General features: G+C 38.1%; 1 pseudogene; it reads left to right on the plus strand.

Moving 5' to 3' along the window:
- Positions 1-8,431, plus strand: part of LOC107671283 (myosin light chain kinase, smooth muscle-like) — a 99,758-nt pseudogene that overhangs the window by 13,141 nt on the left and 78,186 nt on the right.

Consider the following 8,431-nt stretch of genomic DNA (forward strand, 5'->3'; position numbering starts at 1 on the left):
CATTTACATTTGTAAAGGAGTACTTACTGCAGTTCTTTGTGTTATCTGGTGATGTTTCTGTTTGCTGGACTGAAATTAGTGGATGCTGGACAGTGTCTATGCCATAAGGAGTATTGGATGTTATTACAAGTATGCCCTCTTTCAAAATATATAAATATAAATGTAAAATATTCAGTCCCATTGCGTGTTCTTGCCCCTAGAAGTGCACAGTTGCATTACAATTGGTTGGTTAATTAATATAACTACAACTATCACTTTGAAGGAGCTTGAAGTACAGTAGTTGAGAACAGGCTGAAGGTGGACCAGTCGACCGTATCAGCAGTTCAGCATAATGTGAGTGTTGTAAAAAAGAAGCCAGTACTCAAAAACAACCATGTGAAAGCATGTCTGGAGTCTGCCAATAAGCACAATGGTGAAAAATCTTAACAGAGCGAGTGAGAGAGAGAGAGAGAGAGAAGGAAAGCCCATCAAAGATCCAGCTGTATTTACCTATCCTGTGAGGTTGCATGCCTTGCATGCATGCTGCTCTCTGTCACATTTGAACCCTTTAATTAAAGTTATAAAGCATCCTCTCGGCAGATCCAGATGAAGGATTAATTAAAGGGGTCATATGATGCGATTTCAATTTTTCTTTTCTCTTTGGAGTGTTACAAGCTCTTGGTGCATAAAGAAGATCTGTAAAGTTGCAAAGACTAAAGTCTCAAATCCAAAGAATTGTACCTTGGGGGACAGAAATGGACTCCTACTGTACCCCTATTTCTGACAGTGTATGACCCCTTTAATACATGATGACTGATTAAGTGTGTGTTCACGCTGGAGCATTTGATGTGAGTCTGTTTGTTATCAGAGATCAGTTTGTTTTGGTTGGTATAAAAGTAGTCTTCAGAACTCAGATGCTAGTCACTCATGGTGGTAGTCGATTGATTATGTTGATTAACCTAATGAATCAAGTGTAAAAACATCTTCTGAGTAAATCTGGAGTGCACAGCCTGTGCTGACCGCTCACTAATGTTTTCAGCCTGAGAGGTGGTCATCCCATGTGTTACAATCTGCAGACTAGTGATGCGCGGATGAGCTAAAACGTCACCCGAATCCGCAGCTTCAAATAAATTATCCACCCGCCAACCGCCCGCACCTGTATTTTTGTCTGATTTAGATAACCGCACCCGATCATCACATAGGGTTCGTACGGTCATAAAAGACCTGGAAAAGTAATTGAACAGCAATTTCCAGGCCTAGAAAGTTTTGTAAAAATAAATAAACTCAAAAAGGTTTTGAAAAGTCATGAAAATCTATTTCACAATTCTCTGTATAATAGAATTATGTTTAATCAGATCCTGACCCTTGGACGGAGATATGCAGTTCAAAATGTGAACGTCTGACTAGGAGTTTTTTTTTTTTGGACGTCTGTACAACGTGCAGAACAGGTTCAGGAAATCGACGTAAGAACTTTTTATACAACCGCCATCCGCGCATCACTACTGCAGACCTCTTAAAGAGGAAATGACTGTGTTTTCACTCGCTGTTTGGCCTGTATTTGAGTGTGCTTGTGCTTGATTGTGTAAAATATGTACATTTGTCACGGTGCTGGTCCACTGGATTTAGGATGCCATATGGTTACACTTTGACTCAAAGGTCAAATGTGGCAGGTTTCAGCACAGATCTTTTTGCTCTATGCTCATAAATCAGCTTAAATTCTCACTAGTAACGTTTTTGACCTTTTAAGGGTAGATGCAGTTTTATGAACACCATTTAAAGTATAAAATATTGTAAAATATATCACTTGGTCTGTGGTCAGCTAAATTATTTCCTTGGATTATGAGGTGAAGTTTATGTTTAAACTTTAAAACTGGTTTGTGCTAAGTAAGTATTTTTATAAGGGTTTAATAATAAATGTTTCCAAATATGTTATAAACCATACTTGTTGCTATTGTTAGAGTCAGTGTGACATCTCTGTGCCACTAGCATCACCAAATGGAACTGCAAAAATGTTTTCAAATGGGTTTCTCCAAACACTTCTCCATCGACCATTGATTAATGAATCAATTAATCACTTATTGAGTCTTCACATTAAGCTGCAAGGAGAAAGCATAGAAACGTTTTAAAAGACAGTGGTTGTGTGTGACAGTAAATACATGCATTGATTAAAATAAAAAAAAAATCTTATGACTCCTATACTGTAAGTGCATTATGAAACGTACATCACTCTAGAGACCCATAAGCATGGACATATATGGTTCTAAATACACATTAAGATTTAGTATGGGTTATATGAAATTCATGAAAATCCTGAAACACACTGGAGGGATCATAATCCATGTAAAAAAAAAAACAACTACAATCAGTTCATGGATTTTAATTGTATTCATTGTCTTGCATTCAATGCATTGAAATGCTGTGCCTGTTCAAAAAACATAAAAAACATCATTTTATTTTTGCATCAGCCACAATTTCAACAACTTAGGTGAACATGGAACTCAAAACTCTTCTGTTGTTCTTGTGTTTGCAGAATGATGGGTGACGTTCAGTTTGTTACAGGATCTCATGTCTCCAAGATGACTCTGACTCTGGGACGAGGTTCCCCTAGCAAAGAGCCTCCTGTTTTTACCCTCCCGCCACGTAATACCCGCGTCTGCCAAGGGGGTACCGCGCGCCTTGAAGGGAAGGTGAGAGAGATTCTGTATAGCCATCCTAGACAGCCAGAAACTGATCCTCAGTAGTGCAATGAAGCAGACACTGTGTCTGCCAATGAATTTCTTTCAAGACTCCCAACAATAATCTATTTTAGACTCTAGCTCTGTTCCAAAACCTAGAGAGCTGCCTTGCTGTCTGCAGCACATATAGACAGCTGGCAGTAGTCAACGGATGGCCCTGTTTTTCTAAGAGTTTTCAAAAATGTGACCCTTCTTTTAAAATGTCGAGCCTTCCTCCCTCATTCTCAGCTGATAGCAGAGAAATATAAAATATTATGCAAGATTATATGATGTTTTCTTTTGAAGATTCTTATCAGGCAAACATATGTGTTTCATTACACTCTGAGAGTGTGTTGAGGACAGGAAGAGGTGCGTTTGGACACTTCCTTGCGGTCTCAGATTGACACAGCAGGCAAATACAGGAGAAACTCCAATAATATATGTGTCTGTTAAAGCTCTGTGTGTGCTGGGGAAGACAGGGGGAAGGAGACAGTCTGAGGGAGTAACCTTCAGAACTCGAGCACTATTTGCGGTACAGACATGAATAATATCTCAAATCACACAGAGAGAGGAATTCACACTTGAACTAGTTAACCCTGGGTCATTCTACACCCAGGATAAACGGAATACTGGGTTATATTGCTTCACGCTGCACACTACTCATACTTTACCAGGGTAATCCAAGTTACTGAGTTACTGAGTAATCCAAGATATTCATAACCTGACGTTTCACACTGTACATCCCTAAACCCTAGGTTAACATTCTTATTTGTATATTTGGAGTGTAAGTGTCATTGACTGCACATCAAAATATTTTATCCGCCATCTCTATCTTTCTGTCACTCGGCTCGGCTAATGTCCGTCCTGTGCACTGAGCACTCTCTCCTCCACATCATGAGTAGACACGCCCCTTACTGCTGATTGGCTACAAGTTTGTTTTGGTACTCGGCCTACTCAGTTTTCTAAAGCGTTTTTGAAAAAATACATACCCCACCTTTAAGAGTCTGTCTGCTTTTGAAGCATTTGATATGCTTCAATTATTTTCATCTGTTGAATTCAGATGCATTTTGGGTTTATTGTTCACAATATAATTATTTGGTTTTGTTTAGGCTACTTCCAAAAGGCTGCAGTTTCCCAGCTGTACTTGACAGCAGCACAAGGCACAGAAGGATCATTTTATTTGCAACTAATCAAACTATATTAGGCGAGGAACTATTGTGAGGCAACACCACAGTTGGCTTTGGTTGCCTCAGGTTCTTTGGTGTGTCACAGCCTCAAAACACCTTAGCAAATGCCCACATTATGGCAGGAAGTTTGGGGTGGGCATACACCACTCACATTTTCATCAGAGAATATAAAAATTGAGTTGTCTTTGTAAAATACAGTACTGTAATTTATTGACATGCAGAATAGCAAACATTCCATTTCAGGCCACACAGTCCTGAGTTTCTACTTTTTCTACCTGTAGTGTTTCCATATGGCATGAGGGTTTTCTACAAGTATAATTTAGAATTGCTCCTCAAGCGTAAAGTGTTCTAGCAGACACAGAAAAGCCCTGAGAACAGGTACAGCTGCTGGATGGGGTGAATTTGTTATGGCTGTCAGTGGAAAGTCTGACAGGATCTCCTCTATATTCATGTATTAGCACTTTGGCAGAATTCACATCCATTATTACACAGACGGTGTCTGTTTTTGCTCTTAGCTAACATTGCTAGGCTGAGAACATCACCTGAAAACAACACAAAGAATCCAGCTTTATTTTTAAAATGAACTTTCATGCACTGCACTTTCTTAATTTGGTTTCAGCTGTTGACTGGAGTCAACTTTTCATTTAATCCTGCAGTAGCTTAAAGCTTTCATATCATACTTGTGTTTTGTCATTCACAGGGTCTATTTTTCTTCATCAATATTCATTAGAATATAATAATAATAAATGATTATAACCTATACATCTGTTCCCCTCATCTAAACTCTCACCACCATCCTTTAAAAGGAAGTGATGATTATAGATGCTTGGAACAAGTCATTTTTGCAGCTTATTTCCAATAAATGCACTTTTTTTTCGAACTGGGGGGATGCTAAGAGTTCTGATTGTTTTCATTACGGTGAAATTAAACTATTTTACAATGAACTCTTTTAGTTCAAAAGATGAAGGAACTGTTTTTCATTTTAAAAGACTGAATGTGACACTGAAGTTGTGAGTCCTGTTCTAGCAGTTCTGTGAGACAGCAGAAAGAGCACAAACAGGGATTAAAATACCTTTGTCTTGTGACTCCTAGTTTCCTGTTGTGCTCCTGTTTTCTTTTCAGGCCACTGAGAGGTGAAGTCAAGCATCAAAAGTTATACTGAGGCATGAGGTTTCACTGCAGGATTTGACAGATAGGGGGTTTGGTTAAAATTGTTTAGTTAAAGGGATAGAAAAAAAAAGAAAATACAATTCTGTCATCATTTACTCATCCTGATGTTGTTCCAAACCCATAATACTTCGCTTAATCTTTGAATTACAAATGTAGATATTTTTAATGAAACTTGGAAGGTTTCTGTCCCTACATTGAAACTCCAGATAACCGAAACTTACAAGATCGGAAATGTGGATTTGTTCTAGGCGTATAAAGTATATAAAAAGAATAGACTACTCATATAAACTTAATAAATTAGCTTAAAGGTTGAAACTTGGTAGTCCACAATGAAAGGTTTTGAGTTATACTCTGGACTACGTTAAGAGATGATTTAGTCCAAACAGGTCAAGTGATTGACCAAGGTCTGCGTATTTGTATTATTTTTTTTACAATAGGCTTAAAGGCGGGTTAATCTAAAATGGATTATACTATAATAATCAAGATACAAATCTGATTGTAGCATGTGCTTTTGACATTTTACAAGATGCATCAGCAGTACATAAACCGATTGTGGGCAACCTGTGGCCATGTTGTCTAAGATCGCTGACCAAACACACACACACACACACACACGGACAAAACCATCAGAAACTACATTATTACTATTATAGTGTACAGCAAGACATTTTCTAAAACTCTTCATAGGACCTCAGCAAGATCCAGTTCAGCAGCAATCTAATCACAATCCACAATAAATCTGTCAGACACTTCTCTCTCTCACAGGAACGGAGAAGCACATAGCTCATTTCTTATGGTTCGAAAGAGCTACAGTGGCATCAATATATCATGCTTTAGACGTTAGGCCTTATTTTAGTTTTGGAAGACTGGAAGTGTCCGTGGTTATTTCATCTATATTGTATCGAAGAAACATCTGAAGACAAAAAATATGTGACGATGACTCAGAGGAGCTGGGCTTAAGATCCATTTGCGGTATATTTAACAATAGCAGAGACAGTGTACAAACAGCGTGGGTCGTAATATCCAGAGTAACAACAGCAACATAGGCAGAACAGTAATTGTGGTCATAACAGGCTTGAAATCAGGACTGGCAGCAAACAGACAGTACAAATAATCCAAACAAACCAGGCTGTAGTCAAAAGGGCAGGCAGCAAGAATCAAGATAACAATAGTCCAAACAGAGTCAAGACCAGGCAAGACAGTAGAAAACTAGATTATGGCAATACAAGACTTCGGTCGCCATGATTTTGCCAAGTAAGACATGTTCCTGGATCAACATCTTTTGATGACATCAACAAGGATGTTGATCCAGGAACATGTTGTACTTGGTGAAATCACGCTCACCCAAGACTCCGCACTGAGCCTAGCGTACTCAGTGCTTAAGTTGTCTGTGAAACGCAGAACAGGTCTGAGTGCAATCAGTCCAGGTATGTGGGTTCTGGGAAATGTAGTCCAGGATTTAATACTCAGGGGGACCTCCAGTGGCCGCTGAGAGGATTTTCAGAGGTAATATACGTGACACAATATCAGTCATTATGCTGTAAGCATTTGGGAGTGGTGTCTATTATAAAGAAACAGGTTTGGTTTTGTTAATTTTGTAACTTTTGTTGCTAAGGTGCCGACCCAAGTGAGAAGAGCACACTCCCACATGTCTGTGTCTTTAGATATGGCTCGGCTCTCTCCTTATAATACTAGATTTTCTGGATTTTTATAATCCAGCATGCATTAATCATAGATTGCTTAAAACAGCTCACCTCTGCTTAAAATGGTCCATGATTTGAGGATCATTCACGCCTTTAGTATAAACGCATGAGAAGAGGCACTTGCTAAAGTTTGGTTTGTCACTATTAGCGACAGTAATTATGATCTCTCTCTCTCACTCTGTGAGAGGCAGTGAGATACTGAGACACTGACTTTCTGAAAATTGGGACTGAACCGGAGCTTATTGGAAACAGATGTGGTAGACTTTTACTTCCACATTCTTACTGCTTTTCCTCTTTCTTGCTTTCTTGCTCTCTTGCTTTGGACTTTGGAGCAATTCTGTCCACTTCCATTACAGCAGTCCTAATGCATGTTGTTTCTAATTTCTCAGTACAAAATATTTGTTCACCAAAATATGTTGACATATATATATATATATATATATATATATATATAAACTAATAATGATAAATAACATAGATTTAAAAAAAAATGTCATTGTTTGGTAATCTAAACAATAATATCTCTATTGCAATATCTGAAGTCATTTGGCTACCTAGACACAATTTTAAGGGTAGAAACATACTTTTACGCAAGTATGCAAGCATAGACATGAATGATTAGCTATCAAACCAATACTCAAGGGCGCAAGAGAGTGTTATTATGGAGTTAGTTAGCTAAAAATGTTATTGAATTGTCAGATTTCTTTCAAACTGCTATTACTCCATTACAGTATTTGGTCTAAAACAGAAATCTACAAACTAGAAATGTTTGCATTTATATTACTTGGAGTATGTTTCTGATATAAGGCTTAATAATGCTTAATAAGTCTTAATAACAGACTCACTTCTGGTGCAAAGGTTGTTCCAAAAAGAAAAGAAAAAAGGTAAATATAAAATATGGACTCATATCATTAGGCTTCTTTAAGAAGTGCATGTAAACCAGTTTCATGAGTTGCAGTCCAGGATACCTTTTAAACAGTATTGAAGGAGTTCACATGTATGCTGCTCCAACTCACCCATTTCAAAAATGTAATTTCTAGTTTAGAAAAAAAAAAAGTCAACATATTTAAGCATAAACCTTTAGTTCAAAAGGTTGCTATCCAAGGGTTAATTGTACCATTTTTTCTGGTTAAGCGACAGTTCTGGTGGCAATCTATGGCTTGTGACATTCAAAGTTTTGTTTTGGATTGTCCTGTCTGTGCTAGTAGTAAGGCCCAATCCCAATTCTACCCCTTAGCCCTTCCCCTTTCCTCAATTCTCTTTTGGTTGGAGGGGTAGGGGTAGGGGAAGGGCCAGACAGCCCTTCAAACGAAGATTTTTCTGGACCACACTTCAAACGAAGGAATATGAATTATCTCAGTGTAAACTGGCTTCAGGGGCAACATGGCTGCCTGAGTGAACAAAAAGACACATAAATGTAAGCATTTTTGGCATTAATAAAGATTTTAACGAAAAGTAATCATTTGTTTTATATTACATTCAATCGTGAGTTCATATTTACGGTCATGTTACTCAAAGAAATGTTTGCAAAAAAACACTAATGTTTGCTAACTAACGTCATATCATTATAGACTGCACGATAGTGCCACAACATATTTTCATGTCTGATCAGGGCGATAACCACCGTAGACATTGAGGGGGGCTAGTCCCCCCAATAATTAGAAATCGCTAAACCCTT

This window comes from Sinocyclocheilus anshuiensis, unplaced genomic scaffold, assembly GCF_001515605.1.
Source record: "Sinocyclocheilus anshuiensis isolate Anshui unplaced genomic scaffold, SAMN03320099.WGS_v1.1 scaffold284, whole genome shotgun sequence".
NCBI classification, from domain to species: domain Eukaryota; kingdom Metazoa; phylum Chordata; class Actinopteri; order Cypriniformes; family Cyprinidae; genus Sinocyclocheilus; species Sinocyclocheilus anshuiensis.